The sequence below is a fragment of the Boleophthalmus pectinirostris genome, unplaced genomic scaffold, assembly GCF_026225935.1.
Source record: "Boleophthalmus pectinirostris isolate CB_2022bp ecotype Guang Dong unplaced genomic scaffold, ASM2622593v1 HiC_scaffold_22, whole genome shotgun sequence".
In the NCBI taxonomy this organism is placed as follows: Eukaryota; Metazoa; Chordata; class Actinopteri; order Gobiiformes; family Gobiidae; genus Boleophthalmus; species Boleophthalmus pectinirostris.
Window position 1 is genome coordinate 25,203,297 of NW_026571190.1, and position 24,796 is coordinate 25,228,092.

Consider the following 24,796-nt stretch of genomic DNA (forward strand, 5'->3'; position numbering starts at 1 on the left):
GTAGACGGTATCATTAAATGGTCTGAGCTGCAACAATGAAAAACAGCAGAACGAACTGATATTTATTCAACCATCAACAGCTCAAATCTTATTGTATTACAATTAAAATAACACAAATCTCTCCATCATTGCAAAGAAAACTTACAGGCAGTAAATAAGGAGCCCAAAAATATATTGTCCCAACTTTCATATACTGAACAGTAACTCGATATAGTAATTATGATGACAGTCCTATGCAAAGTTGTTAAATCTCTGTTTGCCTTAGCGCGTAATGCTGTAGTGACTTGAGACTCAGCCTCTCACAATAACAAATTTTGAAGTAAAATATATTACTGAAAGAAATATAGACAATGAACGATAATATTGAAACTAATTAATGCCACTTGACGCAATAAACCTGAAGTAGAGTTATCCCTAAAACTTTTCCAAAATGTATAATACAGGATAAAATGAGTTATAAAATAATGAGTAATAGAAGTTATTTATTCAACCCTCTACAGCTCAGATATAATTGCAGTACAGAATAATAACAAAGATGTCCTATTAGTGCAAAAAAAAGTACCCAAGATAAATATTGACCTCCAAAAATGATTGTTCCGTCTAACACATATTGAACGGTAACAGTAGATATAGTAATTATAGTGACAGAGCTACTTAAGTCTTCAAAATCTGTGCCTCCAATGTTTGTCTATAACACTGGGCAACCACTTGGTCTGTTTTTTAACAAAAAATAATTTCAAGTAGTTAACGCCATAATACTTCATAATTCTCAGAAAATCTATAAATAAGGACAACAACTAGGCCAAGCAGCAGATGATCTAATAGTTTTGGAGGACAGCTCTGACCCCTGGATCCTTTTGGCAGGTTTCCATTGGGAGCATAATCTGCACTGGGCTTTCCACATCTGTCGGCACACTCACCATCCTGCACAAAATCTCAGCCGTGTTCGTGGTGTCTGGTTGGAAAACATGTCCACATCAATAAAAGCATGCTGGCATTTCAGCGCATGCTATATAATTACATTATTGAGATAGTATCTAATAGAAGGCATGCTGACACAAGCAGTTATAGAATTACTTAAGGAACAACAAAGTGCTTCTCTTGTCGACAACAGTGCAGACACTTAAAGCTCGCACACTGTGAAAATTCACATTGCATAGAAACATATGGTCCCATGTTGTGTAGTGTGCTGTAATTACACCGACAGGCATGCAGGGAAAAACACTTAATAAATCCCAGCAGAGGTAGAATCAATTATTTATTAATCCTCCCGTGCTGAGGATGATGTTCTGATCAAATATTCATGTTAGAGAATAGAGCAAGTGGAAGTTGTAATATTAGATTATATGTGTTCTAAGTACTAAGTACAAAGGCATGTGAAATGACCTGTACACACATTATTAAAAGTATATTATGTAAAATGAGCTTTTAATCATGTTATAATGGTGTTCTCTCGCCATAAGATTAATTCAAGTAGTATTTCAATTAATTCATGCATGTTTGAGAGAGCGTTTTGCATTTCAGATTTGAGTGCACAGAAAATATGTGTTTTCACTTTCCCCCTTTGGGTCACACATGATGAATTACAAATGTCACATAACCTTTTTCCAACAATAAAATCATGTAAAGGAAAATTTGCTGCTTGCTGCAATAAAATATTATGAGGAGGTGGGGTACTTTCTGCAGTTTTGAGCAGGAAGTCAACTGACTTTCTATTAACATATTTTAAATCTATATTACAATCGATATTGAGATTTACAATGAACAAAATATTAAGTGAAGCAATGTTTAAGTTGAATTCTCAATGCCAGAAAAAAGGAATCATATGTCTTATTTAATTCAAAGGTTCAAAGGTTTTTGTGCTTTTTTTTTCTATTTCTGTAACAATACACATTTTTCTTATCCTGGTTTAGGATTGTGGTTGGTATCATTTGTTTTGCACTCATACAGACCCAGTATAATTTGGATGAATGCACCCACCAGAGTCTGGACCGATCTCCTCAGTGCCGACCTTTAACCACCAAACTGATGACAGGTGTTTGGACGACAGCACTTTACTGTGCTATATCTGTCAGCTGGTGACAGCACTGCCTCTGATTGGTATTTTGTATTGATCTGCTGAGCAGAGGAAAGGAGCCTTCTTTGTTCAGAGTGGGAGATGCTGCTATACTGCAATGTTTCTCTTCCTGCGGACAAGAGAAGACAAGCTAATTGGTGGAGTTATAGGTGTCACTGTGTAGTAACTGGAGAGGTGGGCTTTAAGTGCACAAGAAATACTACATCAACAAGCACTACAACAAACAGCCTTAGATACCCTTTACATTTGCACTGAAAGTTGCTTGATGGAAACTATGGGCCAAACATAATCACTGGGGTCTATTCAGTTACAACTCTGGGAATAGTTGGATAAATGTCAGCATACATTTCATCTTATTATTTTTGGCACCACAAATTACTATGTTGGGCATGAAAAAAAAAAGTTTATCTTGTTTGTCTTCTATCATAAATTTGGTGATTCAAGTTTGTTGGTGTTGGAAACAGAACTATCAATCATTATGTTGTGGTTTATAAACTTGTCAAGCTTGTCATTTTCCTGTATACATATTTCCTTACAAGCTCTTCTTTTAGGTCTTTGATAGCAACAAGGAAACCAAATTGGATTCTACCATATTGCATTTTCTTCTACATCCCTGAAACAAACCATAAGATATCCTTTTACAACAGCTGTATGTTAGAAAGAAATCTGACACACTTTATGTAAAACAAGTACAGTAATCTATAATTCACTATGAACTGTGATCTCAGAGGAGGACCACTCACAGTAGGCTCGCTTTAAACTCCTTGCTGTCTAATTGCTGTCTACATTTTTTATAACAATTTTGTAATGAATATGGTATTTTAACACAAAGCAGCTCAAACAGCCTCTGCTTGAGGCAGTATTGATACTTCACAGCTGATGTCATCAACATTTATTGGAGGTGTGATGATGATGAAGTGCAGACACTGCTCTGTCTGAAGCTCTGTTACTCAAGTTAGACATTGATCTGAGTTTTGTTTTAACACAATCTAACAATAAAGAACGGGTGTAACAATAGCCAAAAAAATCGTGATATAGTGTCATCAAAAGTCTCTCAATAATATCGTGGGCCATCACAATATATCGAATCACAAGTTTCTTTGCTTAAATTCCTTGTTATGGTGCAGCAAAAGCTAAAAAAAAGAGAGGAAACTACATTGACCATGATCCTTTGCTTCGTTTTGGTGCAAACTACATGAAGAAATAATAGTTGTAAGCACTTTTAAATCTTAGTTATTTTGATTAAGTCTTGTCAAGGCATTTTAAGAGGAAAAAGTAGCATATTCACAATTTTGTTAGCCTCCACAAAATATCGTTCCATGAGATGTATATCGTGAAAATATCGTACTGTGAGATTTGGATATCGTTACATCCCTAATAAAGAACAAACTTAGCTGGAACTATAACAGACAAGCTGATTTTGTACTCTTAAACAAGTCCCTCTCATATTACATTACAGTCACAAGTTTTTCCATTTTTTCACCTTTTTGTTGAAAATCAAACACCTAAACAGGACCATGAACACATGTGCTGATCACAGGCTCCTGGAAATGTGTTGTTTAAATCCATTTTGTATTTTCTCTTGAGATTCAGACTATTTTAAAACTTATTTGTCAGTGATTGCTAATGTTCACATTGTGTCACCATGGTAACTGATGAGCATTTCGCCATATACATACATGTAGACCACCCCTAGCATGATGTCACGATAAAGTATCATTCACAATTCACAATCAACTTACAAAACAATCCACTTGTATATGTAATGTCAAACAAATGACAGTATTAACAGAGTGAATTGTACTGTGTGTAATATTATGTTATTAGGGTTTGTGTACTAGTATGTCATTTGGAGCTGGGCTGAGATGCTGAGCTGGGCACGTTTCAGTCTCTGCAGAAAGAGGAAGGCCAGTCACTGATACTGCACCGAGAACCATTAACCAAATGAGACAGATCAATCACACTGGGTTAATCACACTATCAGCTCTCAGGGGCAGAGCTAAACCTTATGCTCCAAATTAAATGGAATCGCCCTATGCCTCAAATGCACAATAATGAGAATTCAATCAAGAAAAATATGAGAAAGATAATGGATGACAAAACAAATAATTCAATGTAAAGCAAAGAAATACAGATCATCATAGGCCTGTCGTGATAATAAATTCTGGAGCACAAAATATCGTTACAGAGAAATATGGCAATAAATGATAATATTGATTATGATAATGTTTCACAGTATGGTCTTAAGCTTAACTATCTCCACGGAAACAAGCAGGAGATGCCACCAGATCAGGATACAGGTCAGATCTGTGGAGAGGATGGCGCGCTGACTGTAGGCGCGTATGTTCTTTGGGCAATATAAACAATATATCCACCCTCCATCCATTTAAGGAAGATGGACATATGGAAGTTTAATGCCACACTGTGAAACATTTCAGCTAAAGTAATATCATCTCCATGGAGACAAGCAGGTGGTGGACCCTATACCTGAAAAGTTACACAATGCACCTTTAAACACAAAGCAGGATAATCCTAGTAAACCAATTTTTAAATAGACAGTATCATTAAAAACGCTGAGCTGCAACAAATAAAAATCAGAAGGAAGCTATTATTAGCTATAGAAGTTATTTATTCTACTCTCCACAGCTCAGATCTCACCATATTAAATAAAAATGCTAAAATCTCTCCATTATTGCAAAAACATACATGACACACATGATAAATATTGAGATTATATTGTTATTATATTGTTTTTATATTGTTCCAGCTTTCATGTATTGACATATAAGTCAATATAATGATTCACTACAAAAACACAAGAGTTAAAATGATCTTTTAAATTGTGCATGAAAATTTGAATTGTAAAAATTCCCATTTATTTATTTGCTTAGTTATTGTGCTCGTTGTGTCTTCTTTTCTCTCTCTATTTCCCACTGAGATTTAATGGTTTTAATGATGATAATGATGATGATAATGAGGAGTGCAGCTTTGGAAATTTAATTTTCTGTAGTTGGTCTTGCGGAGGTCATTATTTCAATGTGCGTGCGCATGCCTGAACTCAAGTGTGTGAGTCCCTTTTAGAACTCCCCCTAATGAGGGTGTAAAACATGCATAAAGCAGGTCTAACTATACCAGATCATAAATATTACTGAAGCCATGAAAATACTACATATAAAAAATACCACTATGTAACTTTTCTGATGGCGGGTCAGTCATCTGCTTGTCTCCATGGAGATTGCTTTGTCTCTAGAATGCTCAATAGTATGACAATAAGCCTATGCATGCAAGTATCTATGTATGTATGTATGTAAGGATGTATGTAAGGATGTATGTATGTATGTATGTATGTATGTATGTATGTATGTATGTATGTATGTATGTATGTATGTATGTATGTATGTATGTATGTATGTATGTATGTATGTATGTATGTATGTATGTATGTATGTAGTATGTATGTATGTATGTATGTATGTATGTATGTATGTATGTATGTATGTAAGTAAGGATGTATGTATGTATGTATATATGTATGTATGTATGTATGTAAGGACATGACCAGATTACAGGTGAAATCTACGGAGAAGTGAGTCCTCTCACAGAATGCATGTTTTGTACATATTTTGGGGTGACAGTAGCTCAGTTAGTACGTTTGTCCACTAATATGAAGGTTGGCGGCTTGAATCCAGCTCTCGACATAAACATAATAGCATCATTGGTTGAGCAGTCAGATCCACTGACCTACAGGTTGGCTGGTGTGATTCCAGCTCCTACAGATGAATGCTGTCACTGTGTCCTTGGGTAAGACACTTTACCCACCTTGCCCCCAGTGTCTGCGTACACTGGTGTATGAATGTGTGTGTTTAATTGTTGAGTGGCTCCTTGATGTAAAGCCCTTTGAGTGCTAGATTAAAAGGTGACAATTTATCATTTTAGAACAATAAAAATGCAAGATAGATATGTTTAATACTATACTAAGAAACCTTTGAGGCAATGGCAATGACATCTTCTTGGCAACAAGTAGGTGATAGACCACCAACCAGAGAAGTTACAGTTACAATTTTGATAGGACTGGATTTTTATTTATTTATTTTTTTCTGATATGTAAAATTTCAAAATAGAAAAAATATATATAAAGGTGCACTGTGCATCTTTTCTGCTGAAGAGTCCATCAAATGCTTTTCTTCATGGAGATGTTGTTTTGTCTGGAATTTTTCACAATATAGGATTAAGCCTTTCTACCTAAGACCAAATCAGACCAAGTTACAGGTCAGATCTGTGGAGTGGCAAATTCACTCACAGTCAGAATGTCTGTTTTTCTAGGTATTTTTGAGCTTTAAAATCATCTGAATTGAGTAAATGTAAGGTAGAGCTGTTAAATGTCATACTGTGGAAGATTCCAGGCAAAGACACATCCATAGAAACAAGAAGGTGACGGGCCCCTCACCAGAAAAGTTACACAATGCACCTGAAAATGGCCTTAAGTACCACTAGAAGCCCTCAGTGACAGGATATCTAACCTCTCTGCCACCATAAAATGACACAATCTCTGCTTGACAGTTCCCAGCCCTGATAATAATAAAGTTGTGACAATAAGATGATGTATGACTTCTAGGACAGATCCACTAGTCTCTGCAGGAAGTGACAGAAACAAAGAATGAGGGACTTGGGAGGCGTTTGTCTAAAGTGCTGATTCTATTGCACCTCCGCACGTCTTTTATTTGGAGTGGGATGGATCGGCCTCATCATCAGAGCTGACAGGTGACGCCATTTAAAGGTTTCCTGAGAGAGAAGAGCCCACGGCCAGACAGAGAGAGGAAAAGCATCCAGGATACACACTCACATGTTTTTTTAAAGCTCTCATTTTGTGCTAAACTGACTCTTGTGCGCTTTAAAGGTACACTGTGTAACTTTTCTGATGGAGGGTCCACCACTATCATCAAAATGGAGACAGGTTAATGGTCAGATCTATGGAGAAGCAAGCCTGCACATGGTAATAATTTATGCTTTTTAGTATTTTTGAGCTATAAAAAACTTGAAAGCATCACCATGGAGACAAGCAAGTAGCGGGCCCTCCACCTTAGAAGTTGCATAGTGCACCTTTAAGCCATGTTATAATGTTGTTACTTCATCAAAAACATACCTGAAGTTGTGTTTTGGTTCAGTCATGCATGTTTGAGTGCTGTAACCCATTGTTATTAGTCTGTTCTCATCTCCAAACTCATGATGCTCTGTGCCATCTTGTGATGTCATGAAGTGGTAGTTTTCAATTTAACAAAGCCTTTTACCTTTAATTCAGCGATTGGCAATTCTAGGGAAATTTCCAGCAAACATTTCAGCTTAAATATGCAGAGTTTGTGTGTTAAACTTGTGTAAATGAAACAAAACACAAATCCAGGTATGTTTATAATGAGGAAACAACATTATAACATAGATCAGAAAATTCACAGTCTGAATGATACTGAATAAGTAGTTAATAAGGTACAATGTCCTAATAATACTCTAGATGTATTTTTATTGGGCTGTGACAGACTATGACTGAAAAAATATGTTTTTTTATTCCTGATATTTCCCTGACTATAACATCAATAATGAAACGCTTTCTCTTAATAGATGCAAAACAGTTATGGGAAAGTCACTTAGAGCAAGCTTTTGTTGTATTTCAATAACAGAGGTTTAGGCAATACCAGAAAAAAAAAAACAAAAAACTAAATTTTCTTTCTTATATTGATCAGTTATGAATTTCAGTTCCATTTCATTTTGCCTTATTAGAAAAAAAAATATTATTTTTATGTCCAGGAAATTAATATATACCTAAACATGTAACTTAATACAAAACAAAAGTTACATTTCTCCTCAAAACACATGCTTTCACTAACAGAGGATTTGCTGTAGACTAAAAAGACTCAAGCATGTCACTGATGATGAGAAATCTTGATTAAAATTAGCTGTGTAACTTTGATAGGGAGGGTCCACCACTTGCTCATCTGATTATTGGTTTGTCTAGAATATTCCACCATTAAATGTATCCATCTTGCCTTCATTCTATTAAAGTTGTTTTTATTGGTTAAAAATGCCTTGAAAAACATGTATTCTTACTGTGAGGGGAGTCACCTGTCCATAGACCTGGCCTGTAACTGAGCTTAGTGGCAACATATGTTTGTTTCTGTAGAAATAGAATGGTCTAATACAAAATTGTAGCACATTTCTGACAAAGTAATAACATCTCCATGAAGCAATGAGCAGACTCTCCATCAGAAAAGTTACACCGTACACCTTTTTTCCATAACCAAACTAACAAAGATGACATTATGTTGCAAAGAGACTGTTCTCAAAACTATGGGATGCATACTGTGATGCTTTATGTGAGGGCATTGGTGGTAAATGAAATGCAAAGTAGAAGAATGTTGCTGCAGTTTCACTTGAGTGCTTTGGGAGTGTTTCAGTGCATCTCCACTTATACCAGCCCCACGTGAATCCTCCCTCTGCTTTCAAAACCTAAACCTCTCAGCCACTTCAACTTCTTAAAGGGCTTCTTAAAGGGTTTTATGATCTAAGTTATAATGTTGTTTGCTCGTTGACTTGTGTTTTGCTTCATTCACACACGTTTAACACACAAATCTTGCATATTTAGACAGAATTTTTCTCTCAAACTGAAACTTTGTAATGTCAGGTAGTAATACAGGAAGTGCTCCACTGTGTTTTTAAACTCTATACACCTTCACTAGAATAATTCGGATAATTTCAGCCCTGGAATTGCCAATCTCTACTGAATGAACGGTAAAAAGTAGCTGTTATCTTGAAAACTACTACTTTATCTTTATTACTTTGTTTACCTGTGCATATGAAGGGTTTCCTTTTTTCATTCGCACTCCTCCTTCTAATTTAATCTCTCTCTTTTTAATTTTATGATGATTATTTATGTTTTGAATTGTTTTGATTTTTATATATTTCTTATCCTGTAAATCGCTTTGAATTACTTTGTGTACAAATTGTGCTATACAAATAAACTTGCCTTGCCTTGCCTTGATGACATCACAAGGTGGACCACAGCATTTTGAGCACTGGAGATATGGACAGACTAATAATAAAGGACTGCTCAAACATGTGAGAATGAAGCAATCACTGCTTTACCCAGACGTAACCCTCCACAAAGCACATTCTATAACCTAATGTACACTAAGAAAAACTGCCAGGTCTGCAAAATATTAATGCGTCACACTACAGAGGAGGAGCTAAGTTATTTTTGTCAATGCGTCCATCTCATCCTTTGTTTTCTGGTGTCTGTATACTGCCCTGAGAGACTTGTCACTTCCTGTTCAGACTGGCTCTCCTGAAATAGCAGTGGCCTCAGAGGCGTTGTGTGGCTGCTATAAGTCCCACATCTAATAAAGTGCTTCCAATACAATGCATGGAGTGTGCATGTGTCACTGTGGCCCTAATACAAAAACAGTGCAGAGGACATCTTTTATTTATGCTAACTTGTGCATGCATTTGTCAGCTTAGCTCCGCTCCCTCCACAGTTATGCCGGCACTGTTTTCTCTTCCAGTCTGCTGCTTTGATTGACAATGCAAGAAGCAATATGAAAAACTTTACCTGAAATTGCCTTTTTCATAAAGCAGAGAGTGAAAATGTTTCTTTTGTTCTTATTATAAAGACGAGCACACTCTTTTGAGACTGAATATTTCAATCTGAGTTAAAGGCCTATATTGTGCTATTGTCTGATGTTATAATGTGTTTTCCTCATCATAAAAATACCTGGAGAATGTTGCGTAACATAGGACCTTTTAATGGCTGTAGCTCAGTTGCTTTTTGATACATTTCACATTTCAATATTTAGTTAACATGAGATTTTGTGCTTGACTTGACTCCCCTGCCATTCTTCGTAACATTTAAAGTTGCTCTTTCTGGTGTATGCCACCTACTTTGGTATCGCTTTGCCTGCATTCTTTCACATTATGACATTACACATATCATGCATTTATTCAGTTGAAAAGCTTGCATTCCTACTGTGAGAAAGAGGTAGGCCTGTCACAATAATTATTATACCGGCTTGTGTGTTTCTTTGCACTATGTTAGTTTATATATTATAGTTTATTTTTTTCAGCAAAGTGTCATACTTCAAAATTTGTTACTGTGACAGGCCTAGTGAGTGGGCTTGCCTCTCCATTGATCTGACATGTGACATAGATACATACAATAAATGCCACTCTAAGAAGGGCGGGTTGTGGAAGGTTTTTGTTTTGTTTTGTTTTGTTTTCTTATGTATAGTTTCCAGTGGTGGAATGTAACAAAGTAAAAGCAATAAAGTTCTGTACTTAATACGTAAAAAAATAAATAAATTACTGATTCAATTGTTTCTACTGAACAAAATTCAGCACAAATCTGTACCAAAATCCCCACAAGACCTCAAAATATGCACAAAATATATTTACTTTTTACACTTTAAGTAAACTGTTAAATCGGGTACTTTAATACTTTTATAATTATTTTCATGTGATACTTTTATTTTAGTTTTTTTTTTTTTTTTTTTTTTGCTTTTACTTAGTAACAAAGTAGCAAAATTAAGAACTTAAGGACCACCACTGATAGTTTCAAAATTACTGCTGACATGCCCAATATTGTTATGTCAGATTTGTTAAACATGAAGCAAAAGAATAAAAAAAAAGGCAGGGAATAGACTCAGATGAACCACTAACCTAAAAAAGGAAAACTCCATTGATCTGACATGTCACATAGATAAAATAAATGCCACTCTGGGACAAAGCAACGGCCTATCTGTGGAGAATGTGGGTAGTTGAAACGTTACCGAGTATAACGACAAGACTATAACTGTTTTGTTTAGTAATGTATGTGCATTTTTACAGGTCGTGCCGTGCTCATTTACAGCCAACTCTATTGATCTTATGAATAAATGCAGAATGTTTTATTTCTCTCTATATATTTTCTAACTTTCCCCAAAAACTCTTTACAAATTTAATTATTATTTTCTGCTAAAATGAAATATCCATCTGGGGATTGCAGAGAATAATTTCAGGCAAAGATAGGCAGTGTCCAGAATAAGTGAACTACCAAAACAAAGAAACTGCTACTGTGCAATTATTCGGACTCACGCTGGACTTAATATATTCATCTCTGGGGCTATTGGAATAAGAGAGAAAGTACGGCAGGAGAGGCAGAGGGAGATGGCTGGAGGAGAGAAATAACACTAAAAAGTCATGCTCGGTGTGCGTTTATGGCCTTATCAGCCGAGGCAGTACACAAGCAGACAAATACCGCCTTTGTCAACACAGACACAACGGCATCGCCCCAGCAACCCCGACGCGTCAGCCGGAGGGTCCACAGCTCCATAAACACCATTAGAGAATATATGCATGGATTCTGTGTGTGACACTATCGGCGCCGCGTGGAAAATAAGCAGCGTACGGCGAAGCAAGCAATGACTAGACAAAGGCCCGATGCATTCTGGGTAATTGAGACAGCATATGGCCGTGCGATTCCAGGAGACATAACCATAATGTGATCCACTGTGGAGACGTTTCCCATTTACAGCGGGATAATGGCACTTAGGTCAGAACAATGCCACTTGGAGATTGGATGGGCTTTCTCATTACTATGTATTGGCGTCTGTGGTGGACTTGACTGAGTGACGCCTTGTAGTTTCCGAGTTAGTTTTGTGTCCGTTTAAAGCTTGTCGGCGGGGGGGTTATTTACGCATGAACACAACTGACAGGAATCACCGTGTGGTCTGCAGTCCTCAACAGAGCTGTCAAAGGGGAGAGTTGGACAAGGCTAATCATGACAATGACAATATAGCATTTCTATTAAGCTGGAACAGTGCATGGGTTTTGTCACTGCATGGAGTATTTTATAATGGATTTATTTTATATAAGATATGTAGGGACTAGGGATGTAACAGTAACCGAAATACCATGATATAATATCTTTAGAATTCTCACAATAATATCGGAGGCCATCACAGTACAGCGAATTACAAGTCTCTTTGCTTAAATTAAGAGTTATGGTGATTTTATTTTTCAGCAACTAGGTCAGGAATCAGAATACACTACACGGTTTGCAAGAACCCCGGAAGTTGTAGACTGTGCACCGACAAATCAGCTAAGAGTTGTGAAACCATGACTGCGTCCCTTTTGTGGTACAGCACAACAGTAAACAAAGTGGTCAAGATGGATGTAGATGAAGACATACATTCTGTGTTGGCAACGATTCCAGAGATCGAGGATTTAAAGCCAGAACAAAGAGAATGTTTGGTGAATTTTATCAAGGGGAAAAATGTTATTGCCTTTCTTCCTACGGGATTTGAGAAAGCTTAATATACCAGTTAGCCCCGTTGGCCGCGCATTACGTACATAACAACCAAATAGCAGTGACTGGTTAAATAAAAAAGTTCTCGCCTACCTTGAGCGAACAAATCCTAATGCTGCGACATCAGACAGTTTCCATGAAGTGGAACTGGCTAATGAATCAGGCTAGATTCTAATGCTTTTCATTGTTATTTTAATGTCTTTCTGATTCTGAAAGGCCCTTTGAATTACTTTGTGTATGAACTGTGTATTACAAATAAATTGGCCTTGCTTTGCCATTGTGCAGCAATAGTAAAAAAAAAAAACAGTGGGAACTACATAGACCATGATCCTTTGGTGTTGTCATTGCAGACTACATGAAGAAATCACTGTTATTAAGCACTTTTAAATCTTAATCCTTCAAATTATAACAGTACCAGATGCTTTGAAAGACTCCACAAAATATCACAATAACTATCGAAGCATAAGACACATATTGTGAAAATATCATATTGAGTCATTTTGATATTGTTACATCCCTAGTAGGGACTCGTGTGGACCTTCAATCTTCAGCAACCTGCTGCCTAAAAAATATGCATCATGCTTTTTTTTTAACACTTTAGTTTGAAGATTATTACACAGCTCTCTTAATGTTGTAACATCAGCCCAAAAATGATAGCTGATATCGTATAGCTGATATGTATGGGCCGTGCGTAGAGTCTATATGAATGGAATATGTGCAGGGGCAACAGTAGCTCAGTACTTGTCCACTGATCTAAAGGCTGGCGGTTCAAATCCTACTCTCAACATAAACACCATTGGTTGAGCGGTGAAATCCACTGACCCACAGGTTGGCGGTGTGATTCCAGCTCCCACTGATGAATGTTGTCATTGTGTTTTTGGGCAAGACACTTAACCCCCCTCCCCCCATTGTCTGCATACAATAGTGTTTGAATGTGAGTGTGAACGGGTGAGTGGTTCCTTGATATAAAGTGCTTTGAGTGCCTTAAGGGTGGAAAAGCACTTTGTGAAAATGTAAGGAAATAACTATACAGTCTAAACAACCTTTAGAGCAATGAGGTTCATTTGGTCTTCCAATATTTTATGTTATTAGGATATTTTTTCAGACCAAGAGTTTGTTTTTCATACCTGATATCTAGCGGTATTCCTCAGAGTGGTCACATGATGTTGCTGTGATGTGTCCGGGACTATAAACCGGGACGAGGGTGCTTTTTTACTCTCACACACCTGGGATACTGTCCTGAGGAAGTCAGACTGCAGATGGTGCTGTCGTTCTGAATCCACCGGTAGGAAGACAGCACTAAAACCTGTATAAATCAACTGACCAAACATGTTACTGAGCAGTCGAAACTGTCAGGTATGAAAAACAAACTCTTGGTCTGAAAAAAGAACCTTAGTAACATAAACAACCTTTAAGTTCAATACCAGGGAAATTCTATCATAATTGTTATTTTGAAGGTATGAAAAATGTGAATATTGATTATATGGGTTATAATAAAACCCTTTAAAGGCTGCAAAAAGAGCTGATGAAAATAAAAATTACACAAATTTTCGGTGTAATGTTTCTAACAAGACTACAAAGGGATATTTATGCACTTTTTAGTTTTACAGTCCAAGCAAGGTATTGAGTGATACTTGAACCTCATTTTCAGGCATCTTTTAGCACAGTGCTGATGAATTGCCACAGTACTGTCTACATTTCATCACAAGGACCCAAAACTAGATATTAATTTTTGTTAAGTAGATTTGACTGACTGTTAATTCTTGTTTACCTAATGTTTTGGTGTGTTTGTAGTTTTATAGTTTTATGTTTGAATGAGGGTGGAGAGAGAGTTGTGGGAGTTTTTTTTTTTTTTTTTTTTTTCACTTCTTGTTTTCCTCATGTATAATTTCAAAATTGAAAACAAACAAACAAACAAACAAACAAAAACGGTAACTCCAGGGTGGTATGTGCCATCAAAAACATTAAACTTTCCTTGCGTCTATCTTTGTCTGGTCAATCCTGTTAACCTCTTCACGCTCACATTTTATTTAACTGTTCCCCAGGCAACAAGAGCACAGGCAGCTCCGTACCTTAGCACTGCTGACACGCTCAAGATTGTCATGCCAGATTTGTTGAACATGAAGCAACGGAATAAAAACCACTGTGGGGAATAAGAGACACAGATGATCCACTAACCCAAAAAAAATGGAAAACATGAAAGAGGCCAATTGAGCCCTGGGCGGTGAGATGTCGTTACCGCATCGGCCTGAAACATATAAGGCTTTAGACCATGTATAGCAGATTTGGATCATTCTGTAATTTTGACTTAATTTGGTGGAATAATACATGTTGTAAATTAGAGAAGTAACAATATCCAAATCTAATTTCAATCTCTTCTCAGTACAATATTTATTGCAATATGTGGGACTTTTTCCTTTTAAAATGCAGTGACAAGACTTTGGTTCTGTCATAATCCAAAGACTTAAGAGTTAAAAGTACTTATTACCTAAAGAAATAACTGTAATAAGGATCATGGTCTATGTAGGTCTCTCTGTTTGCACAATAACTATTAATTTAAGCAGAGAGACTTGTAATTCAATATATTGTGATGGCCCATGATACTATTGTAGACTTTTGATGATACAATGTCAAGATATTTTGGTTATTGTTACATCCCTATTGTAAATATAAATTATATGTATTATTTGTGAAGAAATTTGAACAATTGAATGAATGTTGACAATTACAGGAAGTAGAGTTCTATCCAAAAAATAATAACAAATTACACACTAGAAACATATTTTTCTGTTACTTTAAACACAATTTCAACAAAATAACAAGTGTTTTGTTATATTTTGATTTGGCAGATTTAAAAAAAATATATATATAATCTGTGTAGATTTAAGGAGTTTTGGCATAGTGTACAATGTTTTACGATTTCCAACCAGGAAGTCAAAGTTTGAAACCTGAAAACATTGCCAAACTGTGGGAAAATGCAAAAATCTTAAATATAATACATGTGATTTATTAAAATGAGTAGTCCAACCTGTCATAGGCATTTAATGGGCACTTTCAAAAGCTTTCTCTTCTTATTTTAAGCTATCTCTGGCTTATTTCAAGAGCGGCACTTACTATGATTTCTATTGAGGTCAAGGCAAAGTAAGGACATGTTTTGGGAAACTTTCTCTCCTGTCTGATGGAGTGAAAACTTTTTAAAGCAGCGAATAAACCAAGCATTCGTCTCAGTCGCTTTTGGCTCTGAGCACATGTGGCGTCTCCTAACAAAATGTTCCTTGGATATTAAAATCACTTCTGAGGCTGTTGCCATGAGACCTACATAGATAAAAGAGAAGATAATTCATGAAGGCAGGAACATTTGTGATGCCTTCCTATCTGCGGCCCACAGGGACAGTGAAAAGCCCGGAGATCTTCAGCTAAACAAACAGAGACAGGGTTTGGGGACTTGGTGGAGTGTTAATGTACCAAACTTACATAATCCACGGGGACTAGCTTTGATCAGGAAACACGTCTCTCTGCTTTTAAAAAATTCAGTCTGAATGACGGCAAATATGTGTCTTTTTAATTCTAATTTAATCTTCTTTGACAGTATACGCTAATCGAGTATGAAAATTTGGCTGAAACTGGCAGTGATGGAAAGAACAAAAATGTGTCCTCAAGTCAAAGTATAGTTACATAGCTAAAATGAATGCAAGTACGAGTACTGTGGCCAATTTGTAGTAGTATCTGCTTAAAGTACTTTAGTAATCAAAGTACTAGCTTTACTTTAGATCAGTCTTTTATACAAAACTTGATTGACAGTTTGTGGAGCCCATGATGGAAGAATATACTGCTGTGGTGATAACTAACGGGAAACCTGAATGAAGAAAGTTTGAAGCTAAGATAATTGTGCATTTGAGCAATTGGGACTTGATTGTATGATTTTAAATGTAGCTAATTACAATTACATGGCAAAAATTACACTCAAATATAGCCGCAAGCGGAAATGGTTGACCCTCATGTGCACCAACGCTGCATGCGCCAATGCTGTGCCTGCAAAAGCTGTGCTTCGCAAATACAACGGCCCGCAAACACCATGACCCGCAATTACTATGCCCCACAAACACCATGCCACGCAAACGGCTCGCCTCACAAACACCGCGCCCTACAAATACCATGCCCCGCAAACACCGTGCTCCTCAAACACTGTACCTTGCAAACACTGCTCCCCACAAACTTAGATTTTTTTCTTGGATACAGCTTGATGTCAAGAGAATGCAATAGGCCTATCCCTTTAGGGGCCTAATTACAAGGCCTAATTACAAGTACATGTAGACCAAAGATCTCAAACCTTTTTCCTTTACAAAATGAAAATGGCAGAGAGCTACTGAAGAAAAGAAATTGAGTATATCTAAAAGCCACCGCAAGCCTTCGATTGGGAACAGTTAGATGCCTATAAAACCAACCATTATGTATGTATTAGTGACAAAGTTCCTAATATGCAGCCACATGTGTATTCCCCTGGAACCATTCTAGCAAAATTGGAGCTCCACTTTTAAGATGTCTTTATAATCACCCTCTCTATGGTCTGTCTGGTTCTACAATCGTATTTGATACTGGCTTGATTTCATGGATTTACCAATTACTTTGAGGGCAAAATGACCGTTTGCGCACCAGTACATCCCTTCCTCCATGTTTGCAATAATTAATAAGATAATTAACTTACTCTCATAATTTTGTACTTGAGGAACATACGTATTTATTTTATCAAACTATTGTGCAGTACCTCTCCATTTTAAGTTTTTTTTTTTTTTTTTCCCTTCACTCCATGATAGCATGTGTTACTGAGCAGTACAGGGGATTTAAAGGGAAACCCGACATCTCTCACCTCCAGCACGAGCCCATAATCCCCAGAAGCAGGATGTGTACAAATGAAGCTAATACCAACGCAATTACAATGACTTCAGCTGCGGTGACAAAGCTGTGTACAAATATGCCTGTTATTGTGTGCAAATGACAGGCTTAAATCCAAGCAGAAATAACTGAAATTAATCAGTTCATTTTTAAATAAAAATATATCAGCTTGTCTTCCAGGTGATTATCGGCTTCAGGGATGACACCTTCCACCAACCAATGAATATAAGCAGGTTTACAAATATTGAAATGCTGTATGTTATGTATGGTATGCACTATATACAGGTAAACATGAGAAACTGCAGAGGTATGGTTACTGAAATAAACATGCTGTATATTTCTTAATGTATTTTCATGAATTACTATTTTTTCATTTTTTATTTAACATTGGAAAATTAAAGGGCCAATATTACACAATTTTCTGATCTATGTTATAATGTAATTTCCTCCTCACAAGCAAACCTGGAATTTTAACACACGAACCCTGCATATTTGGTCTGAGTTCTCCTCTCAAATAGCAAAAACTCTGTTCCACTTTATAATGTCATGTGGTAATACAGGAAGTGCTCCACTACATTGTTAAACTCCACCTTCACCAGAATCATTTGGATGATTGCAGCCCTGGACTTGCTGATCTCTACTGAAGTAAAGGTAAAATGTAGCTGTTAAATTGAGGTTCATGACATCACAAGGTGGAACAGAGCGTTTTAAGCTTTGGAGATGTAGACAGACTAATAATAAAGGATTACTCAAACATGTCCATTCCAGGTATGAGATGAGGCAGTAACAATCTAACATGGTGTAAAGCTCCCAAGAATTCATGTTATGTAATATACAGGGTTCCCACTTTTCACTGACAAAATTTCTAAACTTTTCCATGACTGACTCCATGATTTTTCATGACCTAAAATTAATTTTCCATTACTTTACAGCACCCTAACTGTGTAGAATTGATCAGACTTTTAGGACTAAATATGAATTGTTAACCCTTTCCACTCACCTTATGGTTTGGTATTATTGTTTTTAACATTCATCATTCTTTCAATGCATTTATTGTCATCTCTTTTAAACAAATGGTGCATACGTTTGGAAATAATCATAATAGCCTAATCATATCTGATAACAGAACGCTGTATTTGTGTGAAAAAGATACTAAAATTTCATGACTTTTCCAAATCATTCATTAAATTTACAAAATTTTATGACTTTTCCAGACCTGGAAATTGACATTTTCAATTTCCTTGACTTTTCCAGGATTTCCATGATCGTGGGAACCCTGAATACAAGACCTTTAAGGACAAATTATTATTTAATTATTATTTTATTACTTGTTGACTTGCTTTTTACGTGGATGGCATTGAAAACAAAACAGCACTTAAATGCTCATTATTCTTCAGTTCAACTCAATTTTTGAAATAGATAGACAGGAACAGTACAGAAATAAACATTTTAAAACCAAGGACTGGTAGATAGGGATTGAAGCAGAACATGAACGAAGGAACTTATTTTGTCTATTAACCATATCACTAACCAAGTATAAAACATTCAATTTAAATGGAAGCTCAATAATATTATTCAGAATAACCTTGACAAGTCAAAAAAAAAAAAAAAAAAATTAGTAGCAACCCTAATTTAAATGCAGTACAATACCACTTAATTACCCATAATAAACACATCTAAAATTAAAATGTCAAAAGTGCTAATCCTAAAGGAGCCACCGGCATCAACCATAACTATCCAGCTCCCCTGTGCAGTGGCCCTTTGGCAGTGTTTGTATGTTTCCTCACAGTAGATGGTGCAGAAGTAACATGTAGCTAATGAAACGTGAGCTGTATCTCAGTGTGTGTGCGTGCTCCGCTCTGCAGGTGGCCAGTCCAGGCTTAATGAAAGGCCCAGTTGTTTTTGCACAGGCTGATTTGCAGGGAGCAGATGGATGAGTCTCTCAGTCTCTCTGGTCCCAGTCCTGTCCCACATTGCCTCTGTCGCCCCATTTAACAGCCAATTTCCTGCCAACTCATCACAAACACACATAAACAGACTTTAAAATCAGCAAAAATGTTTGATCTATGATGTAATTCAATGGTGTGGAAGCCCGAAGCTAGTGTACTGAATCTTAAAGCGCTCATATTACAGTATTTTCAGATCTATATTATACTGTAATGTTGTTTCCTCATCACAAACATACCTGGAGTTGTGTTTTGTTTTCTTCACACGTTTAACACTCAAGCCCTGCATATTTAGGCTGAGTTCTTCTCTCAAATAGAAAACAGTGCTCCACTGTGTTTTAAACTCCATGCACCTTCACTAGAATAATTTGTAAACTGTATTTTTCCGACTATAAGGTGCACTTAAAATTCTTTAATTTTCTCAAAAATCGACAGTGCGCTTTATAATCTGGTGCATCTTATGTATTAATTCTGGTTGTGCTTACTGACCTCGAACCGATTTAATGTGGTACACGGCGCTCAAAAATCTGTTAAAATGTTTTGGTACAACTTTGGTAAGATACAAAGCCGCACTGCTTGATGGATTATTGGAGCATTGCAGCTACCATAGTCAGGAGCTTTGTGGAGTAAAGGCAAAGTTTAGTTCTGCGTTGACTCAGCGCACACTGCCGCCGTCGCCTTGTTGCTGACAGAACACATATATTCCACTGAGATGTTTTCTTTTAGTCTGAAGCTGATCGCATCAGCGCACAAGAAGCGGGCTGTTTTTTCAGTGTTTATAGTTTATGCAAATTAGTCAGGTGGTTTTAAGTTTTGTTTCTGTAAAACTAAACAAATGTGTGCAAAGCCGCATTAAACACATTATTATTCAATGTAAATTTGAGTCCTGTTCATATAAAAAATAAATAAAAAAATTGAATTATCCATCCACATTGGCATTCATAACACACATTCACCAAGACAGGGAGGCAACGCCGGGCAAGTTACGCCATGATCTGCCAATGGATCCTGGACTAAGGGATCAGTCTCAAGTGTCGTCCGGTTGTTTCACTCAATGTGCCTTATAATCCAGTGCACCTTATAGTGCAAAAAATATGATCATATCAGACCTGGAATTGGCCATCTCTACTCAACTAAAGGTAAAAGGTAGCTGTTGAAAACTACCACTACATGACATCACAATTTGGAATAGAGCATTTTGAGCTTTGGCGAAGTAGAGAGACTAATAATAAGGTGTTACTCAAACATGTGTACATGAAATAAAACACAACTCCGGGTATGTTTCTGAGGAGGAAACAACATTGTAACATGACTTAAAGCTCACAAGAGTCAATTTAGTCAGGTGCAAGAGGAGAGGAGACTCAATAAGAATACATGTTTTTCAAGGTATTTTTGAGCAGTAAAAGCACCAGTAACTGAATAATAGTCTGATAGATGAGTTAAAATGCTGTACAATGGAACATTCTAGGCAAGGCAATAACATCAGCAAGAGACAAGCAGATGATGGCCCCTCCACTGGAAAAGTTACAGAATACACCTTTATGCTCTTTGGTAGTGCAAGCAGGGACAGAACATGATGCAACAAGACACAAACACAAAGAGAGTCCTATGGGGAAGCCGTCCTGGACACTGTGTTTTAATGAGCTGCTCCAGATGTCTGCTTGGGCTAAAGCCGGAGCTAGTTCATTAATCAACTGCATTTCCGAGCGGCATAAACGCTAATCCTAATTTATCACACAAACTCGCTAATCTCAATTTATCACAGTAATCCCCAGTGACCTACGTTTCTCTGGCCCATTATCTCACATACTCTGGCATCACATGCAGACAGTTTAGAGCCGCTTCTATTTTGAGTGCCTAAGATGTGTTCAAAGTGTTTTCAGTTTCAAATGAAGCTTGATATATTACAAGTTAGGTTAAAAATAACTCTATACCCTAAAGGGATAAGATGGGTTTCAAATGTCGTCATAACATTCTATAGGCAAGTCATTTTTAATACAGCAGCCAAAATGAGTACAGTTCAAATGCTGATTTTTGTTGTAATACAGTGAGTTTTGGGGTCTAGATAATAATAAAAATGACCAGGTTCAACATTTGTGAATTTACCTTTTGGATGTTTCATATCAAAATGCTGTAAAATAATGCCATTAATAGGGAAATGTGTCTCAATATATATGATATTCAATAACAATTTCAATGCCATCATGGTAATAGAAAAACACAATTTTTTTTGACAATTTTCTGCATGTTACATCTCCAATCCACAATCATATGAAAATCTATCAATATCAAATCCGACCATTTCCTGACAAATTACCGTAATTTCAAGACTACTGAGCACACCTGAATATAAGCCACATAAACTAACTTTTAACAAAAATTTTAAATTGTACATATACAGGCCGCACCTGAATATAACCCGCAGGTGTCCATGTCTTCAAGAAAGTTTTCAAATTCAGGCCATCTGCTTTTATTGCCTCTGAAAGCTTTTGTTGTCTTTTTGAGTCAGTTTGTCTTGCTGCCATCTCCATTTTGCATTTCTTTGTGTGTTTTCAAAAAAGAGGGTGTGTGCATGAAGCACAAAATAACTGTTCAAAACACAATCAGACTAGCATCTTCCTCAGTGCATCACGCCTGTCTCTACCGCACATGACCAGGTATGAGTGGATGTCCGGCTACTGAAGTTTGAGATGTTTCTTCACGTCATTTAGGCACTCACCTGCATTGAACGCATACGGGTAAGACGTATCCCACTCACTAATGTTCATTTAGCATCAAAACTTATTTTATCACACAGACAGCAGCGTTTTCTGCACTTAGACTGCATGCATCCGCTCTGTTGCCAAACCATAGACTGTATATATATAAATCTGCCAAACAAAGAATCCATCCATATATTCGCTGCATCGTTTTATTAGCCGCAGGATTCAAAGGGTGAGAAAAAAGTAGTGGCTGATAGTCCAGAAATGATGGTACACATGACTATTGCAACACTGTATTCTATTATAAACCCCATGATGCAGTTTAAATTCAAGAATTATACTAGTATGAATATATACAATCAAATCAAATCAGACAATGGCAAAACAAGAGGAACAAGACAGACACATCGTAAGAAAATACAACCCCAGTAGAATACAGATGCAGCCACAGTCACCTCTGCCTCTGTCCTGTCACACCTGCAGATAACAATAGATCTCTCCTTATGTCTCGCCACTGGCACCAGGCCCCATAAGTCATGTGACATCCCCCGCTGGCCACTGTGGTAATGTCATTTCTCTGCTGAGCCATGGAGTCACCGGTGTGAGGCCAATGTCAAAATGCAGCCCCCAAAGAAAAAGACATAAGGGCTGGGTGATAAAAATGTAATTGTGATCTATGTTTCTGAGAGCTTTAGGAGTTTTTTTAATCACTTCAGCAACCGTGTTTCAACATGAACCAAATATACATTACTTATTAATGCATGATTTAGATGTCTTTAAAATGTTAGAATCAGGGCTCAAACCACCTACATTCACTGAGCTGCCTCACTGGAATTGAAAAAAATCATTCTTATTCACAGGTCAACAGGTCATACAATATGCCACTACCCTGATTTATCACCCGGCTTAATTTCGTGTAAACCATCTGACCTTGAAGCATTAGAATTAATTCACTCGACGGTAGGCAGGTACTTTTTTTATTTAACCAATCGCTGCTATTTGGTCGTGACACATGTAATGCGCTGCTAACGGGGCTAACTGGTATATTAAGCTTTTCCCAAATCCCTTAGGAAGAAGGGCAATAACATCTTTGCCCTTTATAAAATTCACCAAACATTTTCTTTATTCCGTCTTTAAATTATCAATCACAGGAATAGTTGCCAAAATAGTGGCCAATCTTTGCTGATTGGCTGGTGCCCGAACTCGCACTTCCGGGGTTCTTGCAAACCATCTAGTGCACAGGTGTCAAACATGTGGCCCAGGGGACAGATCCGGCCCTCCAAGACCTTTAATCTGGCCCTCGGCTGATTTTCTACTAAAATATTTAACTCTATTTTTTATTAAAATATTGTTCATTTTCTGTGGTGCTTATCATAGCAGCGTTTCCAGCGTCTCTGTACGTGGCCCCTCCCACCAGAGCAGCACAAGTGAAGACTTGCCTCTTTCCAAACACTCTTAAAGGATGATTGTTTTGACTGTTGACCATGACACCCTCATCAGCAAAATGTCCAAAATGAGAAAAGTGGACACCGAGTGCAGGATTTTCCAAGAAAAATTTACCTATTCCTATTTATACAAGTTAATGTTAAACAAGTTCATGTTAAAACACTGTGTTGAAATTGTATTTTTCTTAAAGTTTCAGGTTGTTCATAATATTATAATATTTAGTAAAAGAAAGAATTCATCAATTAAAAAAGTTTTTTGTAATAGATTTGTATTTCTCTGCACAAATATTTGGCCCTTGGCCCTCGCCACTGGGGTATTGTTCTTCGTCGGTTTCTTTTTTTTTTTATTCCCTTTTCCGACCAAACGATCGCATTTTTGACACCCTGAACATGGACGAAAAGATCCAGATCGATCGGCTCAGCGAAAAATTCGATAAAATGGGCATCGCGACAATGACCCGAGTGACCTGACTCAACAGCGCCACCTAGAATTGGACCCCTATGGGAGTGGGGACAGGCAAAGTTTGTCGCAGGGAAACGAAATTCGGGACAGTGATAGAGAACAATGAGACAAACCAAAAGATGAATTGGAGCATGACCCTATGACAAACAGGAAGTCGGCCATATTGGATCAAACATTCGCCGCCGTTTTGACTTGGGGGTCTACAAAAAGATTCAAGTCCCCGAGGTTTGGTCCAAATGAGCTCAAATTTGACATGTCACATCTACAGACATGAACTCACAGAAGTTCCCAAATTTTTTTGGGATACTCCTTACGGTTCGCCCGTAGCACGCCGGCGAATAACGCCTTCATTTCCTGTTTTTTCGGTGACCTGTCACGGCCACAGGCATTGGCCTAGAGAACTCAAATTCAAATCACAATTGCGTGATCCAGGCCTGAATGTGATGAAATATGAAATTTAATAAAAGTGAACTCTATAGCGCCCCCTAGCATAGACGTGAAACGTCAACATTATCGGATTAGTACCAAATTTGGGACATAAATTCTATGTATGATTACAAGCAAAAAAGTCTATTACGAACATGGTGCATTTTCCACTATTGGCCAGCAGGGGCGCAAAGACTCCCCCAAAAAATAGTAAAAAAATAATTACACACACAGGCTTAGTCCGATTGCGCTGAAATTTGAATCACTAATGCCTGATCATGGCCTGAATATAATACACTATAAAACAGATGAAAAATGAACTCTATAGCGCCCCCTAGCATTGACAAACATCAACATTATCGGATTAGTACCAAATTAGAGGATTAAATTCTAGACATGATTACAAGCAAAAAAGTCTATTACGGACATGATGCATTTTCCACCACTGGCCAGCAGGGGCGCAAAGACTCCCCCCAAAAATAGTTACAAAATGATTACATGTCCATGTTTAATCGGA

At 37.1% G+C, this 24,796-nt stretch overlaps 3 protein-coding genes across 3 annotated transcripts in view; 1 reads left to right on the forward strand and 2 right to left on the reverse strand.

Moving 5' to 3' along the window:
• LOC110172581 (alpha-1,6-mannosylglycoprotein 6-beta-N-acetylglucosaminyltransferase B-like) overlaps positions 1 to 24,796 on the reverse strand; it is a 157,359-nt gene that overhangs the window by 115,941 nt on the left and 16,622 nt on the right. The window lies entirely within an intron of this gene.
• LOC129410249 (uncharacterized) overlaps positions 1 to 24,796 on the forward strand; it is a 100,324-nt gene that overhangs the window by 11,948 nt on the left and 63,580 nt on the right. The gene's annotated exons all lie outside the window — the stretch shown is intronic.
• The window catches only part of LOC110172671 (bMERB domain-containing protein 1-like), a 122,839-nt gene continuing 117,499 nt past the window's right edge, over positions 19,457 to 24,796 (reverse strand). The window contains exon 6 of the transcript XR_008632790.1: positions 19,457 to 19,482. The gene's annotated coding sequence lies outside the window, so the exon portion shown is untranslated. The remainder of the gene's footprint in view (positions 19,483 to 24,796) is intronic.